The 18378-nt window shown below is 45.1% G+C and overlaps 1 protein-coding gene across 3 annotated transcripts in view; it reads left to right on the top strand.

The window, feature by feature from the left end:
• Nucleotides 1-18378, top strand: part of TSHZ2 (teashirt zinc finger homeobox 2) — a 433613-nt gene that overhangs the window by 153163 nt on the left and 262072 nt on the right. The gene's annotated exons all lie outside the window — the stretch shown is intronic.

The raw sequence follows: 18378 nt of genomic DNA, 5'->3' as shown, positions 1-18378 counted from the left end.
CCGCTGTGGCTCCAGAAGCTCCGCACGGTTTCTAGCTTCCCACCCGGGGGAAAAAAACACTACACCTGCTCCTTTTCCAAATGCGCAGGGGAAAAAGGCTTTTGGTGTCTCATTGGTCCTGACCGTGTCACATGACCGATCTTTAGCCAATTACTTGTGGTCAAGGGTAGGCTCTATTCTGATTGGCTGGGTCTGGGTCACGGGACGTGCCACGCCCAGAGCACCGGAAGGAAGCTGTAAGAGAGGGATGGTCCAGGGTTATCGTGGCGGCTCATTACCTCAAGAAGGAGGAATAGAGCCTGGCCGCATTAAAACCAATTTCCAAAGGCCTGGATCCAGTTCAAAACAACATCCTGCCTCGTCCCGTTCTTTCATTTCACTCTGAAGGAACGTGCCAACTCTGCACGTTGGCAGCCTCTGTGCGCGGCCAGAGCTGTGACCTGCCCCGTTGGGGAAGGCGTTCCGAAGGTGAGAAATTGAGACAACCCTGGAGAGGCCGGTTCATCGAGAAGTTCTCTCAGCCCCGTCCCCAAGCCAGGAACAGTCACAGGGTGAAAAGGGGAATGGCCCCCACTTGCTGCTGCCGCACGTCGGCGCTTTGCGCGTGAGATGATAATGAGCGTTCGGGCCGAAAATAGCGTGTTGTTTGCTGACTCGCCGGCGTTCCTGTCACATCGCGTTGCTTGACTGGTGTCGTTCCGCATTGGGTAGCGCTGCCTCCGTCCCGCGCTGACGTGACCCGCTGCTTTGCAACACTTCAGACAAGTGTTCGGGGCCTTTTCTCCCCAGTCCAATTTTTTGCACAAACGCTGTAGACCAGATGAGGCATCTGTGAATACGATTAGAATTGAAAACACATCCACCGTTTGAGCCAGAATTTATTAAGGGGCCTACGGGAAGGAAGGCCCGTGAAGCGTTTTACTCACAGCCCCTGACAGGCCTCGACAAGGGCCCGGCTCTTGAGCCCGGAAGCTTCCACACGTGCTGAAATCCGATATTCCCAGTTTCGTCTGTGGAAGCTTGTGAGAAATTGAGGGCGACCTTGATGGCTGATAGCTGGACAGTGAGCTTGGCCTTGATTTTCTGTGAGACCCACCGCCCGCGCCCCTGAGAGACGGATTCTTCACGGAAATAACGGTAATAATCCTGATTCACATTGGCCTTGTAACGATAACGGTTACACAGGTGGATCCTATGTAATGTTTGCAGCCGACGACGGTTGCAATCATTTTATGTATTTTCATTCCTTTAATCCTCCCGGGGCCCTGAAATAAGATTATTTCCTTTCCTTCCAGTGAGGAAACTGAGGCACCGACACATTAAGTCACTTAATGCAATGGCTCATAATCCACGGAGCTGAGGTTTGAACTCACGCAGTGGGGCCCTTGAGCTGTGCTCCAAATGCGGTGCTGCGTTGCCCGTACTGAGGGTTACATGGAGAATCACACTGACAAAAGATTTGTGGTACTAAGTGGTAGCCGGTGTATAAAAGATGAGTTAAATATTATATATACAACATATATCACGTATAACCATATATATTACATAAATATTATATATCACATATTATACATATATTGTATATCATGTATTATGTGTATACACACATATACTATATATATGTATATAGTGAGAGAACTTTGTCCTCAAAGAGTTGAGTCAAGATATCATAATACAAGTCATAAGGGTTTTAAAAAGGTGATAGAAGAAACAGTAGCCAAGTTAAATTGTGTTAGGACAATAAAATGAAGTTGGGAGAGGTATAATTTTATAGTAATGTTTGTGACCCACATTCAGGCCTGGATATCCTGGTCGACAAAGCCCAAAGGGGTAAGTGAACAGCTATGCCATTTGGAGCCTCCCAAGGTTCAAGCTGGCTCATGTCCGAGTCTCAAAACAAGAGTAAGAGGGATTTCTCCCGTTGTCCTCGGACCAGGATGTGGTGGAGACGGAGAGGTGTGAGTTTTCCCTTCTTTTGAAGGACAGGAGTCAGGAGCAGAAGAGCCCAAAAGAAAACCCTGGTGTTGATGCAGAAGTACCAGAGCAATTCTATATTCTTGAGCAAGGAATTTAATGCCTAAGCATCTATTTTCTTATTGTATAAATACGCTTTGTTTCCGTTCCCCTGCGATGAGGCCTGGAAACATACACTTTCTCTGGTTGGTGATCCCAGGAGACACCGTGAGGGGAGTGGAGAAGGAAGAGAGGGAGGGGGAGGATATGAATAGAGCGAGTGATCCAGCACGTGACCACTGTGGACAAGTGGAATTCGATGCTGCGGGACGAGTGTAGAACGTACATCTCAGAGCTGTCCCAAATGAGGGGCAAATGTGCTGGGGTAGTTTTCCACCAAAGCTCCATCTCCCCTGGCTTGACGGCTTCTTGCTGGGGCATTGCCATCCAGCATTTCTAGCTGGCCTTGTGTGCGAGCCAGACACGCCCCCATGGCTGGCCAGGGGGCCAGAGAATCATGGGCATCAGCAGTCGGGATGCTGGGTAGGGAGAGGTTCTTGCCTAGGAGATGTGGACAGTGGGCCACCGACGCCTAGTGTGAGTTATAGTGGCATCTGCTTCCGAGGGCTGCCGTAATGATCAAATGAGGTAATGCATATAAATCATTTGGATCGTGTCAACTTAAAAGTTGAGGAGTAGTTACTAGCCCACGAAACTCAAAAATCCAGGAGAAGATCATGAATCTTCAAAAAGGTGGATCTAAGAGCTGAAATATATCAGATGAGGCCGAGTGTGGGGAACAGGGGAGAAGAGCCCATGCAAAGGGGCCCAGGGTTGAGACCTAACAGATGGCAAAGACCGTGTCATCTCTGTGGTCCCTTTCACATCTAGCATGCTAAGCAGATCAATTCTCAGATACCGAAAATGAACCCAAATAATCAATCCATGCCATGGCGGGGGTTCAGGGGGGAGGAATGAGTCAACGCTGTTTGGCATCATGTAGCTCTATCCGCCAGTTGTGTGATAGACGGTTTCATTTCTCCATGGGCTGTTTTGGCATTGTGTAGACACAGCCTAAATTGGTGCCCGCACCTCCCACTAATCATGCTCTGAGAGGGAGAATGTGGCGTTATTGAGATCCCCAAGCAGCACTTTGGCGCACACACTATCTAACGATATCAAGAGATGAAGGAGGCCTTTGAAATGAGCTTTCGAGAGTGAGTAATGGCCTTCAGGATGTGGTGCAGGGATTGTCTTTGGAAACTGGTATGTCTTGATGGATGATTGAAAAGCTGCTGTCTTTGGTATAGTTTTTGCGGTTTTATATTTGGGGATGTGTAATAAATAAATGTGTAATGGCTCTCAACATGATGCAAGACCAGGAGGTGGGGATGAGACAGAAAAGTCCTATAACAGCATAAAATTTGATTAGGATCCCCATTGATAGGCAAGGCAGTGTTGTGTGAACAAAGAATGGTCTGTCTTAAGTTGACCAAGATAGAATCCAATACAATGAAGAACAAATTCCACCAGCTGGTTTCTCAGGAGCCTGGGGTGGGGGGCACAGAGGATCGGTCCTCCCATTTTTAACATCCTTACGAAAGTAGTTTTGGTACCCGTCTCGGTACTGTAATGACAACCTAAATTGTTTATCTTGTAATTCTGCAGATTAAACAGAATTTATAAGGCGCTTGTGGCGCTCTTTCTAATGAATGAAAGTGCCTATCTCTCTTCTTAATTTATTGAGGTCTTTTCTTCCATTTTGTGCTAATGTTGGTTTTGTGCCGAATGTATTAATTACATGGTTTCTTAAAAAATTTTGATTCTTTGTGATCACAGTTCAGCTAAATGTGTGTGTGTGTGTGTGTGTGTTGTCTTCCATTGTGATTCCCATTACTGGCTTACACGTGGATAAATCTGTCTGTGTCTCCCAAATTACCTTTGATCTCTGTTGGCAACAATGGGTGAGTGAGAGGCTTCGATACTATATATGGTGTCTAGAAACTGGGCTCTGCTTTCTTTTCATTCCATGTTTTATTGGATAGATCAAAGGATGTTTTTAATATCACTGTATAAGCGCTATTAGAATTGAGAAGATTTGCATGTTAACAGTTTTGTGTTTATCATCTACAAAGAAGGCATAAGACACAGGAGTTTAATTTTAGCCCTACCTTCTTCAATCCAATTTAGAACCTTAAATGATCACAAAGGTTTAATAATGTTTAATAAATGATAACTAATTAATTATCAAAACTTTAATAACATCATTTCGTGATATCACCAGAAAGGAGAAGAGGTTTTTGAACGCTGGTTACCATCTCACTAGTTTTAACGTGATTTATCTGAAACTAAGGTTTCTTTCCTGCTTTCTCTCTTTTTTATCCTGCCTCTCAATATTTAGTTCTGTCATATGGATGCACAAGATTACACAAAATAGATGGTGGCTCCGCAACTTACAAGATTTTGTTTTCGTTAGGCTGCTTACATTGAGGTACTCACACAAACCCGATCAGTGCAAATGTCTCTTTGAGCAAGTCCCTGAATTCCTATAGCTTGCATTTTCTATGTCCTATTATCCAGCATTTAATTACTTACCCCAATTTCAATTGTCCCCCACAAATCCTATGAGTGTTATCTTTCTTTGGAGCCTGAATTTCAAACTTCTAGAACGGTGATTCTCAACCCGGGGCGGGGTTGGGGGGGGTGCAATTTTGTTTCCCAGGAGAGATTTGGCATTGTTTGGGGACATTTTTTATTGTCACGACTACTCGATTGGGGGGGTTTGTGTTAATGGTATTTGGTGGGTAGGGGACCCCGGGATGCCACCAAGCATCCTACAGGGCTTAGGGCAACACCCACAAAGGAAATCATCAGACCCAAATGTCAGCAGTGCCCAGGTTGAGAGATTCTGCCTGCCTAGAAAGAATCTAGCCATCTGTTTCTGAGGTTTTCGGTTTGGATCTAGTACAGACCTGATGCCCAGTGGGTGCTCAGATTCAATTTGTTGATGAGCTCATTCTCTGCCTTTTAAATCAAGTTGATCAAGTGACCGCAAGTGGATCAAAGTGCAGAGGTTTTGGGTTGAGTGCGATATATGGAAATCATCGGTGAGGGGAGGGAGAAGGGAGTGTGATACAAAATAGGAAAAAAATAAGCATGAAGAAAAAGAAGCCACCTCCCGCTCTTTCCTGTGATTGCCATCAACATAAAAAGGCAAGGTTGTTAATCTTCAGGGGGCAATCTCTCTGTGGCGGGAATCCCTTGGGGGGCATTGGGAATTTTATTGCTTTTCGTTGGGGGCAGTACAAAATGGGGTAATTTAGTCTTGACAAACAAATCTTGACTCACTTTTTTCCGAGGCTCCAGCAGGAAAATAGAATTCTCACAGAGCAGGGATCAACCTTTTCCTCCATAAATCACGAGAGTAGGTGAAAATTTGGCTAATATCCAGGGCACCACAAAGAAACAAACAATGCTAAAGCAATCTGTGGTTCCTTGTCTGCCAGCTTCTCCATGGATACATATCTCTTCTCCTTGTTTCCATCTCCGACTTTTTTATTCTCCCCCTAAGCTAAAACTTTCTCAGTCTCTTTCAGACTATCTCTTGGGCGAGGCCTTTGGAGCAGGACCCCGACAATGTCCTGGTCAGCTCTTTTAGGTTTTTTTTTTTTAAGTTGATTTCCTGTTCTGGTGAGCCATCCATCACTGACGTCCCCCGTCTGTGCTGCTTGTCTGTGACAGAATGAGAGGTGTCATTTATCACTGGGGCTTGCGGAAGCTGTGGGAAGAGGGATTGAAATTTTTTCTGGAAGGCCTCAGTGTCTACTGGCTGCCAGATCATTAAAAAAGGGGGCTTTCCAAAGAAAGCTGTGTGTGATGTGATTGCACTTACTGTCAGGGATAGGCTGAAAGAAAGGGGAACATCAAAAGGGAGCGAGAGAAAGAGGCAGAGGAAAAGAGAGAAGTTTCTGCCAGGGGCATTGAAAGTTCTTGAGCTGCGGATGCACGGATTTGCTGTGGTTCGGTTTCAGTTTGTGCATGCTAAGTAAGTCCTTTAGAGATTTCCACAGCGCTCGTGGTGCCAGTGAGGAAACCGAAACAGGAAGCCTCTTTAATAGCCCTTCTTCACATCCCATATTATGTGGGGCGCGGAGACAGACTTTGTACTGTACGGGGGCATGACTTGCAGCACAATTGTTGAAGAGCTAAAGCAGGAAAACCTATCTGCACAAAAGCCGAGGATCCCAATAAATCACGAGGCAAAACTGAGACCCAGCGGCAGGGCCCCCCTTCTCCGAAGAGACATTTACAGCATCCTGTTTACTTAAGTACCCGGAGAATGCCCGAGAAGATCCTCTTAAGGCTCCTTTCCTCTGGGCATGAAGTCTGCCGCCCGGTAGATCTCCAGGCATCAGGCAAGAGACTCTGCTTCTCATTTCTTTGCAGTGGGAGGGGCTTCTCCTTCCCCCTGCACTGTCAAAGCAGCAGAAATAAGTCGAAACTGACATGTTAGGCTGCCCAAATGCCAGTCCCTGGGTTAAGAGCTTACTTAACACACTCTCATGGTGATCCCATGAGAAGGGTGCTTCTGTTTGGGGCGCTGCCCCGGAAGCACAGAGAGGACAAGTGACTTGCCCAATGTTGCTTATTTCTTGGCAAAGCTGAGATTCTATTTTGATCCGGTTCCTTTGATTCCAGAGTCTAAGCAAGCCCTGAACCTCTGATTGTGAGGGTGAGGGAGGCCCAGAGTGAGGAGGCCAGGTGATTCTTCAAGCCTTGTTAACTTGGGAAATTAGCAACTCAATGAGGACCAGAAGCAAGAGTCAGCAAACCAGGCCAGTAGGTCCAACTCAGCCCATAGCCTGTTTTGTGGAGCCATCAAACTGAGAATGAGTTTTACACCGTTTATACTGTCGAAAAGAAATTCGTGAAATTTTGTTTTCTTTCTTGTTAAATAAGCATCCGCAAAACATGGTCCATGTTGCCTCCTATCCCACAGATGCTAACATATTTCCTGGCTAGTCCTCTACAGGAAATGTTTGCTGACCTCTGACCTAGGTCAAGTCATTTACAGGAAAAAAAAAAAGTAGAAGAAGAAGAGGAATACAAAAGGGAGGGAGTCAGGGAGGAAAAGGACAAGAAGATTAGAAAAGGAAACAAAGGAAGAGAAAAGGATGCCTTTTACAAGCAAGTAGGAAAACTAAGATTCCTGGCAGCAGAAGTTCAAGGCCCCGGGCCACACTAGTCTGGGACCAGCTTATGTATACTCATGTGCAAAGGCCATCCTTTCAAAATAAGTTTCCCTTGACTGCTTTTTCACAAAGCCTGCTGCTTGGAGAGACAAATTAGCTATTAGGTAATCTAGTTAATTGACAAGTGACTTAACTAATTACCCTAACATGCTTATTAAATGTTACCTTTCCCATTCTCAACACATTGTTAGAGCATCAATTTATGTAAGGCCTTATCATATCACTCTCTCCTGACAGCACATTCCCTATTAAAACACAGGGAGCATGGAGTGTGCTTTTCCTATCATTATTTCTCTCCCTCTGTGGTTAGAGTCAAAAGAGAGAATTAGGAGCCCATCCCTACTCAGCCACGACGTCCAATTATACTGGCACACGGTCCCTCGAATGGCTCAAGAATGGACAAAATAAAGAAATAATGGGTGTTATCAAGTCTCACCTAATGGGTAGAACAAAAGCTGAGGGGAAACTCAATTTGGCTCTTGACTACAGGCTTTCATCGCTGGGAAGGCTGGTGTCTTTATTCATACACATCCAGAAGACTGTGCCTCCTTTGGAGTGGATGTATTTTGAAATTCATAGTTTTCCGGATTTTAGAAAGAGAACATGATATGTATGCTATATATTTGATAGCATTCTCAGTGAGGTTGGGAATAGCATCTATACTTAAAAATATAAATAATTCTGCAGTGAAACATGAATATTACTAAGGGAGGTTTTTTATTTTTTTTTTTAGTTTCAAAATGTCTCAAAGCAGTTCAGGTCTGATTTCTCTGCTAACCAAATTATGGGAAAAAAAAAATAAACTTTTGGTTTTAAGAGCTTGTAGGATTTTTGATTTGTATGAAAGGGATTGTGGACTAGCACAAATATTTTAATAATCTTATGGCTTTTCCAGTAACTATAGACTTCTAGTTATTTTATAAGCTTAATATTCAACATAGTTACACGTATGGAAAGAGCTGATGATTATCCTGCAGGGTAGTATGAGGTGAACCATGAGATATACATGGCTATGTAGCTACTTATGTTGAGATAAATCATATATCACAATGTAGATCATGATCTATCCTATATTTCATGACATACATAATGATACATATGAACACCTGTTATAAAATACAATTCAATACCAGAAGGTTGGAACTAAACCAAAAACTCTTTTTTTGTTTAAAATGGACCCAAGAAACAAGGGATGCTGCAAAAGCTGTGAAACATGGGTCTGATGTTGGCAAACTCCAGTTTCTGCTGGGGTCATGAAGATAGCATGTTCCAAGATCCTGAGATACCCCTTTCTTCACACAACATGTATGAAATTGGCATGCATCTTCCCATTTTAGTGTGCCATGTTATGACTGGCAACATTTTTTTTTTAACTCTTTTCACGGTAAGAACCATAGCATCAAAAACATCATAAAGCCAACTTACTGCAGTTACAAGGTGAGCCTGGAGGCCCATGGTGACCTGGGGAGGGAGCTCACGCTCCATTTGTGGGGGACTCATTGGCCCTTCTACCCGGAACCCTAACCAGAACCAGGACCATGACATGATGGTGGTTGCTGCACAGAAACACAGACGCAGGGTGGCCAATCCTCTGATCTTTGGAGAGAAGCTAGAAACCAGAAATGTAGTCTCACAATAGTGAGGGGGTGGCAATTAAGCTATCCCATATTAACCTTGCGCAGGCCAGACAAGACAAGTCTCCAGGCTAGATCTGCCCCATGGTCTACCCAACACCTGGAAAGTTTTCATCCGTTGATTGGCCAAGATCACCTGCTGATATGTGATACAGTTGCCCGTTTGAATCCAGCATATTGGACTCCCGTGGTTTCCATTTTTATCTCACTATTTGGAATGGGGGTGAAATGATCTTTAAAAAGCACAAAACCTGAAATTGGGAAGCTGCAATATCAAGGGGGATATGCCGGTAAACAGGTATTTGCAATGTCGTGTCATAATATACAGACGATGTCTATGATACGGTGTCTTGCTACTCTGGCCCTGGGAACCCAGAGGACACTGGCCAAACCCAGTCCTGGAGAGGCAGGAAAGGCTGCTCGGACCAGGCATGCCAGTGCTGAGAGGCAACAGGTGGAAGGGTGATGCGGGGAGCAGTAGACAAGGATGTTCCACGTAGAGGGAACAGCATGTGCGGGACAGTGAGAAAACGACCCTTTGTAGCTTAGGCAGAAAGGACTCCAGTGGAGAGTTTACCAGTCACCCGCAGAACAGTGGGAAGGCTGGAGAACCAAAGCTGGAAACAGGCTGATGCTGAGACACCCTGAGTCCAGAAAAGCAAGAACTGTAGACCGTCTGTCTAGGTGCCACCGCTGGACCAATGGTCCAAACATGTCTTCATGTTCTTGGCTTCTCTGCTCAGGATGCAGAATCCATGAAGGAGAACATCCAGTGGATGATCCAGAAGGAGAACATCCATCTGTAATGGTTAGCCATTTCTGCATAAATTCCCTCCCAGAAAGAATGTAGTAGCTAAAAACACAGACCCCTTGTTTTAGCTCGTGGTCCTGCAGACCGGCAATTTAGGCAAGATTCACTGAGGCCCAGCTGCTCCTGCAAGGCTTTAGATGGGATGACTCAGCACTGCCCCCTAGAGCCTCTCTCACTCTACAGCAGGCTAGGCCAGGCTCGTCCCAGGATGGTGGCAGGGTTCAGACAGCAAAAACCCAAAAGGCCTTTTGCGGGCTAGTCTCAGAACTACGCTGTGGTTGCTTCTGTTGGGCAAAATCAGTCTAAAGGCCAGCCCATTCTCCAGCAAAGGAGATGTAAATCCTCGTGACAGAAGGTGCTCCCAAGTCAATGGCAAAAGTTGTATATACAGATGGGGCCAATTCACCATCAATCGGACCAGACCAGTTTGAGTCCCAGGCATGTCCCCAAGCTGGAAGAGAGCCGGTGACTCGAATCAGAGTCTTATGAGACTATATTTATAGGGGAATAAGTAGTTCCTCCAAAAGGAAATTTCAGTTCTGTGAGGAAAAGAAGTAAAATTTTTTAAGAGAATTGCTCCTCTGTGTGATTTGGTTCTTTTCTCATGAACAAAATTTTCTTTTAGTAGTAAAATAAAGATAAATTATAAAATCAGGCTTCACAGCTTCCCTTGCTCTCCTGGGAGACAGCCACGTGCCATGTACAACCACAGTTGTCGCCATCTTGTCCCCAGAGATCCAGTGTATGGCCCAGGGATCCTTGATTCAAAATATCCCACTTACCAATATTAGTTAATTAGTGGTTATTTTTCTAGACCACTCCCGTCTTCATTGACCTCTCTTTTCTTTGAAACTCTGAATACACTGAAATCCAGAGGTGATTATGAGATCTGGGGTTGAGTCTTGCATGGGCACTTGCTTCATGTAGGAAATCACTTAACATCTCTAAACCTCAATTTTCTCATTTGCAAAATGGGTATAGGGACACAACCACCTGAAAACACGAGCAATAAATGAGACACATATGCAGAGAACATAGTATCGAACCTGGCAAATAAGCATTCAACAACTATGCTTTGCTTTAATTATCGTTATCATTGTTGGTGCTCATTTGACTCCTCTACTCGCCCATTTTGGCATCTCAACCTTACCTTCTATACAAAAAATGCCTACCACCTAGATAGAAGTTGGAAAAAATTTTAGTTAATGTGTATTAGACTTTTGTTTCTCCTAAGATAGGTGTTTGAATCTGTATTGACTTTTTAAGGTTTGTCAGTGACTAAATAAAGGTTAATCTCTTTTTCTGGCAAATATTTACTGAGTGCTCACATGTGGACTACTTGGTGAGTTCACCTATGGTTCTGATTTGTAACTGGGTCCTCACCATCCCACTCTGACCTACTCCACTGGATGACAGAGGGCGAAGGGTGGTGAGAAGGTCGGAGTGATTGTTAGGAACCCAAAAGAGACATTGCAGGAACCTGAGATGAGTGACAGAAGGGGGCCTTCCCTGAAGGGGAACAAGGAGAAAGCTGTTTCCGGAAGCTGGCGAGGGTGTGGCCATAGGATAGGCCGTCTTCCTAGGAGCTGTCCCCCTTGGTACAATGACACAGGATTCATGGCCAACTGGAGGTTTCATTAATCCTCCCACTTGCCCATTCCCTTTGGACAAACCCAAGGGGAAGCCAGAGGACAGAGTGTCGAGAGGCCATAGGACCCCTGATCTCAGGTCAGCCTCCTCAGGCATCGGCCTGGGAGGGAGGGTCAGCACCAATGCGCAGGGCAAGCGAAAGATACCCAGGAAACAACTGAATATTGAGGAAAACCGCTTTATACTAGCTTCCCATTGTGGAAGGCTATCACTCTGATAATGAACTGAGCCCAAGAAAAACTGAGAAGGGCATTAAAATTCCAGTTCCCTGGGAATTCTGTCCAGTTCCATTCATGAAAAATGAGTGAGCAGGTAGGAAGTGAATGTCCAGTTAGAGGTTATGTTGACCCCCGGAAGACAGCTAAGACTCAATCCTTTGGTTAATGAGAAAACAGTAAATCACAGGTTGTCTGGGTCACAAACAAGAGCCCACAAAATGATACTGACCCCAGATGCATTTCTAGTACTTTTCAAGCCTTAAATTGGTGAGCTGACTTTTAATTAAATAATAGAAGTTTTTCTCTATGGCTCTAACTGTCTGGCTTCTCTTCAAGTTAGGAAATCTGGTGCCATGAGTCCCATATTCTCGTGGAAATGTGTGTCCATAACCGGAGGTGTGAGTGTCCTATATGTCACCCCTCACCATCGGCAGACCTGCGTGTCCTTTGTCTTTTTCATTGTTCTTGTACTCTAAATTTTATGTAGTGTTTCCATCTACTCATGGCCCCCTCAACAGCAAACCAACAAAAGCTAGTACAAAAGGGCCATGTGTTTTAAGCAAAACTGATGAAAACATAGGTCTCCATGGAAGCCAAGAATCTTCCTACACTTACGTATGCGATATGATCGATAGTGTCTGCATAGAAAGACTGTACCCTGGCAGGTCTCCAGGTTCTCCTACTGGCTTGGCTCATGCAGGCGCCTGGGTTTGCAGTTCCCACCTTAGGGACTGACCCCTTCCCATTTGAACCACACTTTCCAGAAACAAAACACGTTTATGTACATCATCTCGCTTAAAGCTCACGGCAACCTGCAGTGCAGGCAAAGCTGGGCTTACTGCCCTCGTTTAATTGATGGAGAAGCTCAGACAAGTTCAGTGAGTTTCCCAAGGTTACCCAGTAAGCAAATGTCAAGACAAAAAACCAGGTCCTACCACATCAGATGCAAAATCTCCCAACTCCAAGGGATGCCCGAGGCTGGTGGAGCCCAGGAAGGAAAAGAATTGCTGGTTTGTCCTACATTTCGGGATGAAAGCGCAAATTCAGTGATTTCACATTGTGCTGAATGAATACTTATTTCCTGATTTTTTTTTTTTTCTGCCTATTCCACTTCTTCAATAGGTTATGTTCTAAAGGTGGTCAGAGATTCGGAGATAACATTCCCAGAGGTAGGGCAAAAATCAGAGCAGTTGAGATGATCTGAGTGTCCTCTGCTTCCAGGGACAGATGCCATCTTCTTACTTCTTTCTGCCTAGAGAAGCGGAGAACCCCAAACCTTTGTGAGACAGAGAAATGTTAGATGTCTTATGTGTACGGTTCTGATCACCTGTAACTCCGTGAGTCCCAGGCAAGCTTTGTTTCTGCAAGAGTTACAACCTCGGGGCCTACTTTAAGCCTGCACCCTTTGAACCCCCTCCCCAAATCTGCCTTTCCTCACTTTTCAGTACAGCTAGGATCCCACCCTCGATGACCTAAGAAGCTAATTTCCCTATTTATGCTCAAAATCCAATAATTCTAGGAGCAAAAAACTACACACACACACACACATTATTAGAGCTTAGATCTTTGTGGGTGTAAAGCATTCTGATTGTTTAAGAATTCTACCTTTTTCCGGTGTCTCCAGTGGGTTTGAAAAGGATTCCTTTCTTTTGCAGTTTTCTGGAAGTCTCTATAGATTCACTTCACTAAGCCTCTGTTGAACAAGACTGCCCCACCCCCAACACTGAGTTGGTATTTTTAAAGAAATTATCCTTATCCTGAACATTTCACCTGTGCTATGGGAAGCACGGGATGTATGTTGATTGGTTTCTACCAATTGAAACTAGTATTATATATAATAATACATGTCAACATATTTATTCTGTCTTTGATAATGAGTCTGATTTGCTTCTGCTTTTAGAGGGAGGGAGAGATGAATGGATGATTTCTGACTGCTCCACATGCATTCATGTACTTAACACACACATTCTGAACCTCTAGTACATGTCTGCAGGCATCGGGCTTATAGCAGGGAGGAATAAAAAGATTCCTACCCTCAAGGACCTTATATTCCGATGGGAAATGTGGGGAAGGAAGGCCAGGCCAGAATTAAGCGAATACCGTAGCAGATACTAAGATGCAAAGAGAAACTGAGGAAATCCAGTGGGGGTTATGGAGTGCTGCTTTTGGATGGGGCGGTCGGGAAGTGAGGGTGTAACAAGGCCTGAATGGAGTGGTGATGTTTGAGGGATACCTGAGGTCCCATACAGAGGAAACAGCATGAGCCAAGGCCCTGTGGCTGCTGTGACCCTTCGGTGTCTCAGGCACAGAGGAGACCAGGGTGTCTGGAGCAGAGTCTGGGAGGGGAGAGTAGATGAGGTTGTGAGACGTCAGGATATGCCAAGCCTGTGGGCCTTTGGATTTCATTCTAGGGCAATGGATGGCACTAGAAGGTAGCGGGCAGGAGAGTAACGCTGTCTGACTAATATGCGAATGGATTGACTGTGGTGGTGAATGGACTGTGGCGAAGGGAAGGGGCCGGGAAGGGATGACAGGTGTGCTGGGCTATTTCTACCGTCCAGGTGACACATGCCGGTGGCCTGGTCTGGGCTGACTGTGGCAGAGGCTGTGAGAGATGATTGGGTTGTGGGTGAATTTTGGAAGTTTGTGCCCACCGATGAGAGGACAGGATGCTAAGGAGGATATCGGTAACCACATATCTTTTCAATAAGCCATTCTAGATGCTTCCAGAAAGTAATTATTCACTCTATGAACACCCATTTCCCAAGAACTTACTACATTCCTGTCAGTGTTGTGGGGCCATGGGAGTCTCTGGGTACAGCCACACCCTTGCCCTCAGATAGCTCCCGCCTCTGAAAGGACAAGCTGCTCCCCTCCACGGGCCATGCCACCTACGAACACCACCACGGCTGCTCTCCTGGGTTTCCTGCAAATAGCTTTGTACATGCTCTCCCTGACCCTGGGCTCCTCCAGCCCACCCTCCACACAAGACCCAGAACAATCTTTTTATAAACCTCAAAACATTCTATATGTTGACTCCCTCTTTTTTCTTTAATACATTTTTTTTTTTTTTAAAGAAACTGTAGGGGAATCGCAAAGAGAAAATTAGCATGACTGACTATGGTTGGAAAGGAAACATAAAAACGGAAGTATGGTTAATCTTCACCAAGGTTACCGGGTTCTGGCTTACCCAGCTGTCGGCCTCTTGTCTTCATAACCATGTTTTGCTGAGTGGTTGTCCCCATTTTATACCTCAGTACACTGAGGCCCAGAAAGCCGAATTAATGAGCCAGAGTTCCCGGAGCAACCCGGGGCCTCGTCTGTAGCACACGACTCGCCTGGGTTATGTGCCAGGCTGAGCCTGTATTTTAACTTGTTTTTTCTTCCCCATCCTCAAAAGCAGGAACCAGCAAAGTATAGCCCATGGGCCACGTCCAATCCGATGGCTCTTTTTGTAAATAAAGTTTTATTGGCCCCCGCCACCCTCATCTGTTCACACATTATCTGTGGCAGCTTTTGTGTCACAACAGAGGACTTGAATAGTTGCCTTAGAGACCATATGGTCCCCCAAGCCTTAAATATTTATCTTCAGGCCCTTTACAGAAAAGTTGGCCAACCGTCGTTCTGGAGAGGAAGAGAAGTAAATCAAAGGGAATCAGTTGTAGTTCATGGAACATACATAACATCTACCCTTCCTGTGACAGCAACAGAGTCGAAGACAGATAAGTGGTTCTAAAAGAACGATTTGAAAGCCAGAGTTAAAAAAACACTTACGTGGCTGAAGTCAATAATTTGCCTATTCAAAATAAGAAGGGCTATTATGGCTTTCCTCTCACAGTACTGGAAATACATTCTTATACTCCTTTTTTAAAATTTAACAAACATTTATTAAACGGCTGCACAACATGATGCCCACCCTTGTGATAGCAGTAGCAGATCCCATGCTCGGCAACATCCGACATGCTTCCTGCTGAACAGAGCTCATGCCCTGGTGATAGAGAGAGCTTTTAATCAAGTAATGATAAAATTAAACCTGTGGAAAGAGCTGGATAGTTGAGGACATACTGTTCATAAGAATACTTCATGGGAGCTTGACAAGTCAGGGAAGTCGAAGGAGATTTTCCTGAGAATGAGATGTGTAAGGTAAGAACTGGAAGGTCGGTGGGTAACAAAGAGAAGGAAAGCCGTTATCCCCGAGGAGGGGCCAGCATATGCAAAGGCCCAGTGGTAGGAGGGAAGGTGGTGGCACTAGGATGTTCAAAGCAAGGTGTTTGTGGGCCTGCAGAACAGTCAGCAGGAGGAGCATGGGTCTGACCGTTCCGGGCCCAGAAATTCAAGGGAGTGTGGCCTCCTTAGGAGGAATTAGGAGAGGCTGTTTTATCATCATGGGTTCCGGAGTCAAAAACAAATCCCATACAGTACTGCTGGGTGTAATCATTACTCATGCAAAATATCCCTGCTCTGTATCCTATAATCATCTCTGTTTTCAAATTTAGGCACTCACAATATTGCTGGAGCCATGCAAAGCATGAATAAGCATAGAATTTAAGGCAGACTTTCAGTTTACTCTTTCTAGACTCACCGTCCTGTAAACTACTTGTCTGGAAATGCTTCTCCCTCACTCACTGCGGTCCCGTCTTCTTTAAATGCACGTCTTCTTATTCCCTACTCCTAGTCTACTTCTTTGTGAGATGCCAGCAAGTCAAAGCAAAACTTCCTGATAATCTAAAAGCAGATCAACAAGAGAATCTACAACAACAACAAAAAGCCATGGAAACATTAACAAATACCATTAGGCTTGTGGCTGAAGTGGGGAAAGAAAGGACAAAATCTATTTTTCAAGAAGATGGCTCTCCAAATTCATTCAGCTTCTCTGATTGCAAACAGAAACTCACTGGTTATTTTCAGTAAAAAGAGGTCGTGGAAGGCTTGCTAATGAGGTGGTATTTGTTACAAGAACTCAGTACTGAGAAGGAACTAGCCAGACAAATATCTGAGGAAAGGGTGTTCTGTGCGGAGGCATAGCAGGTGCAAAGGTCCTGAGGGCCGACCAAGAAGGCATACCACAGGGATGGAGAGAAGACCCGGAGATTGGAACACGGGGCATGTGCAGAAGAGCACCTGGTAACTGATCAAATAGGGCTTTGTAGGAGGTTTTTGCTTTGTTTTGTTTTGTTTTTGTTTTTTGAGATTTTATCCATTTATTTGAAAGAGAGAGAGAGAGAGAGAACCAACACGGGAAAGGGCAGAGGGAGAAGCAGACTCCCCGCTGGGCAGGGAGCCCAACACAGGGCTCAATCCCAGGACCCCAGGATCATGACCTGAGCCCAGGGCAGCTGCTTAACCGACTGAGCCACCCAGGCGCCCGGGTGAAGGAGTTTTTGATTCCATTCCCTGTACTAGGAAGTCATTATAGGATTGGAAGCTGTTGAGTGATGTTTTTTGAGTTACAGTAAAGAAAGATCCCATTTTAATAAACATATTGTATGTCAGGCACTATACGCCCACCTGGGGCCATGTCCTTTCATCTTCACCACAAATCAATGAATAGGAACAATTACGATCCTTGTTCAGACGAGTACACTGAAGCTTGAAAGCCACAGGGCTTGTCGGGAGCAGCATGCAGAGTGCGCGGCCCAGCCAGGCCCCAGCATGAGTCCCCACCTCTGGCTCCTCGCTCAAAACACTCCACAGATGCTCATTGTGGTCCTGCTACTCCTTAAACCACCACCCCCCCCCCTTTTTTTTTTTAACACTTTCAGTGTGTTTTGTCGGCTGCATTGTTATATTCTGCTCGACTTCATAAATAAGAGAGATTTGCCTTGAAGTCATAACTGAAAAAAAAAATAATAATAGTAATGAACTTGTTTTTTCTGAAGGACTGCATGGACACCCAGCTCAAAAAAAATGTGGCTGTGGGTCGGGGGAGGACTGGCTGCAGCAATATTTGGGGTTCAGCCATCCCATTTGTGAGAATCCGGAATGTTCTTTGGACAAAGGATCAAAGACGAGCTTATTCCTCCCCGTGTTGAGCCGTGGCCCACTCGCCTCCTCTTTTTATCTTTGCTGGTAACTCTGCTTCAGTTTCTCTGATGGTAAAGAGATGAGATCAGCCACTGGGGGATCGGTCGATGGAATCAGGTTTCAGTCATCAGAAAGTTACGTCAAGTGCTAAGCATGAGTTACCCTCGTGGCTGGTGTCAGCCTGGGACTCGGCTGCGGGGCCGTCAATCCTGGCTCCCTCGCCCTCGCAGGCGTTCAGATACAGGGTGCTCTGGGAATGTGGCAGGAGGCCGGAGGGAAGGGAGGAGCCGAGCTCCGGGAAGGCGGGGGTGTGGAGAAGGAGATTTAGATGCTGATGATCTTAGCCAGCAAGTTCGAACTACTAACCGCGGGGACTCCGCTGATTACTTTCTCTTAAAAAAATAAAAAAGGGAATATAAGAAAGTTGATCTCAGACTTGGAAGTAGATTTAAAATGACCTTCATCAGTTACAAATTTCATGCTATCATCAGTTACGAATATCATTATTAAAAGGTTTCTATTTTCAATTAAATAACATTTATCGAGTCTTCCCATCATAGTAGGATTTTTTTTTTAAAAAAAGCTCATTATTGGAAAACAGGGAAAATAAAACAGAAAGAAAGAATGCCTCCTTCATCTTACTCTTTAGGGAGAGAGATGTACAGAAGATCTGTTCTGCCTTCTGTCTGGATGCCTGTCTCCCTCTTTTAAATCTTGAAGTAAATCTCTTTTATTGTTTCAAATGGTGTGGCTCTGTTGCATAGATGAGTTCTGTGATAAAGCTCCCAGGGTGACCCTAGCGATCCCCACCTGTCAGGATCGTCGCCCCTGTAGGA

This window comes from Neovison vison, chromosome 8, assembly GCF_020171115.1.
Source record: "Neovison vison isolate M4711 chromosome 8, ASM_NN_V1, whole genome shotgun sequence".
Taxonomy (NCBI): domain Eukaryota; kingdom Metazoa; phylum Chordata; class Mammalia; order Carnivora; family Mustelidae; genus Neogale; species Neogale vison.
The sequence above is the reverse complement of the archived record's forward strand: the minus strand, read 5'-3'. Positions and strand labels throughout refer to the sequence as shown.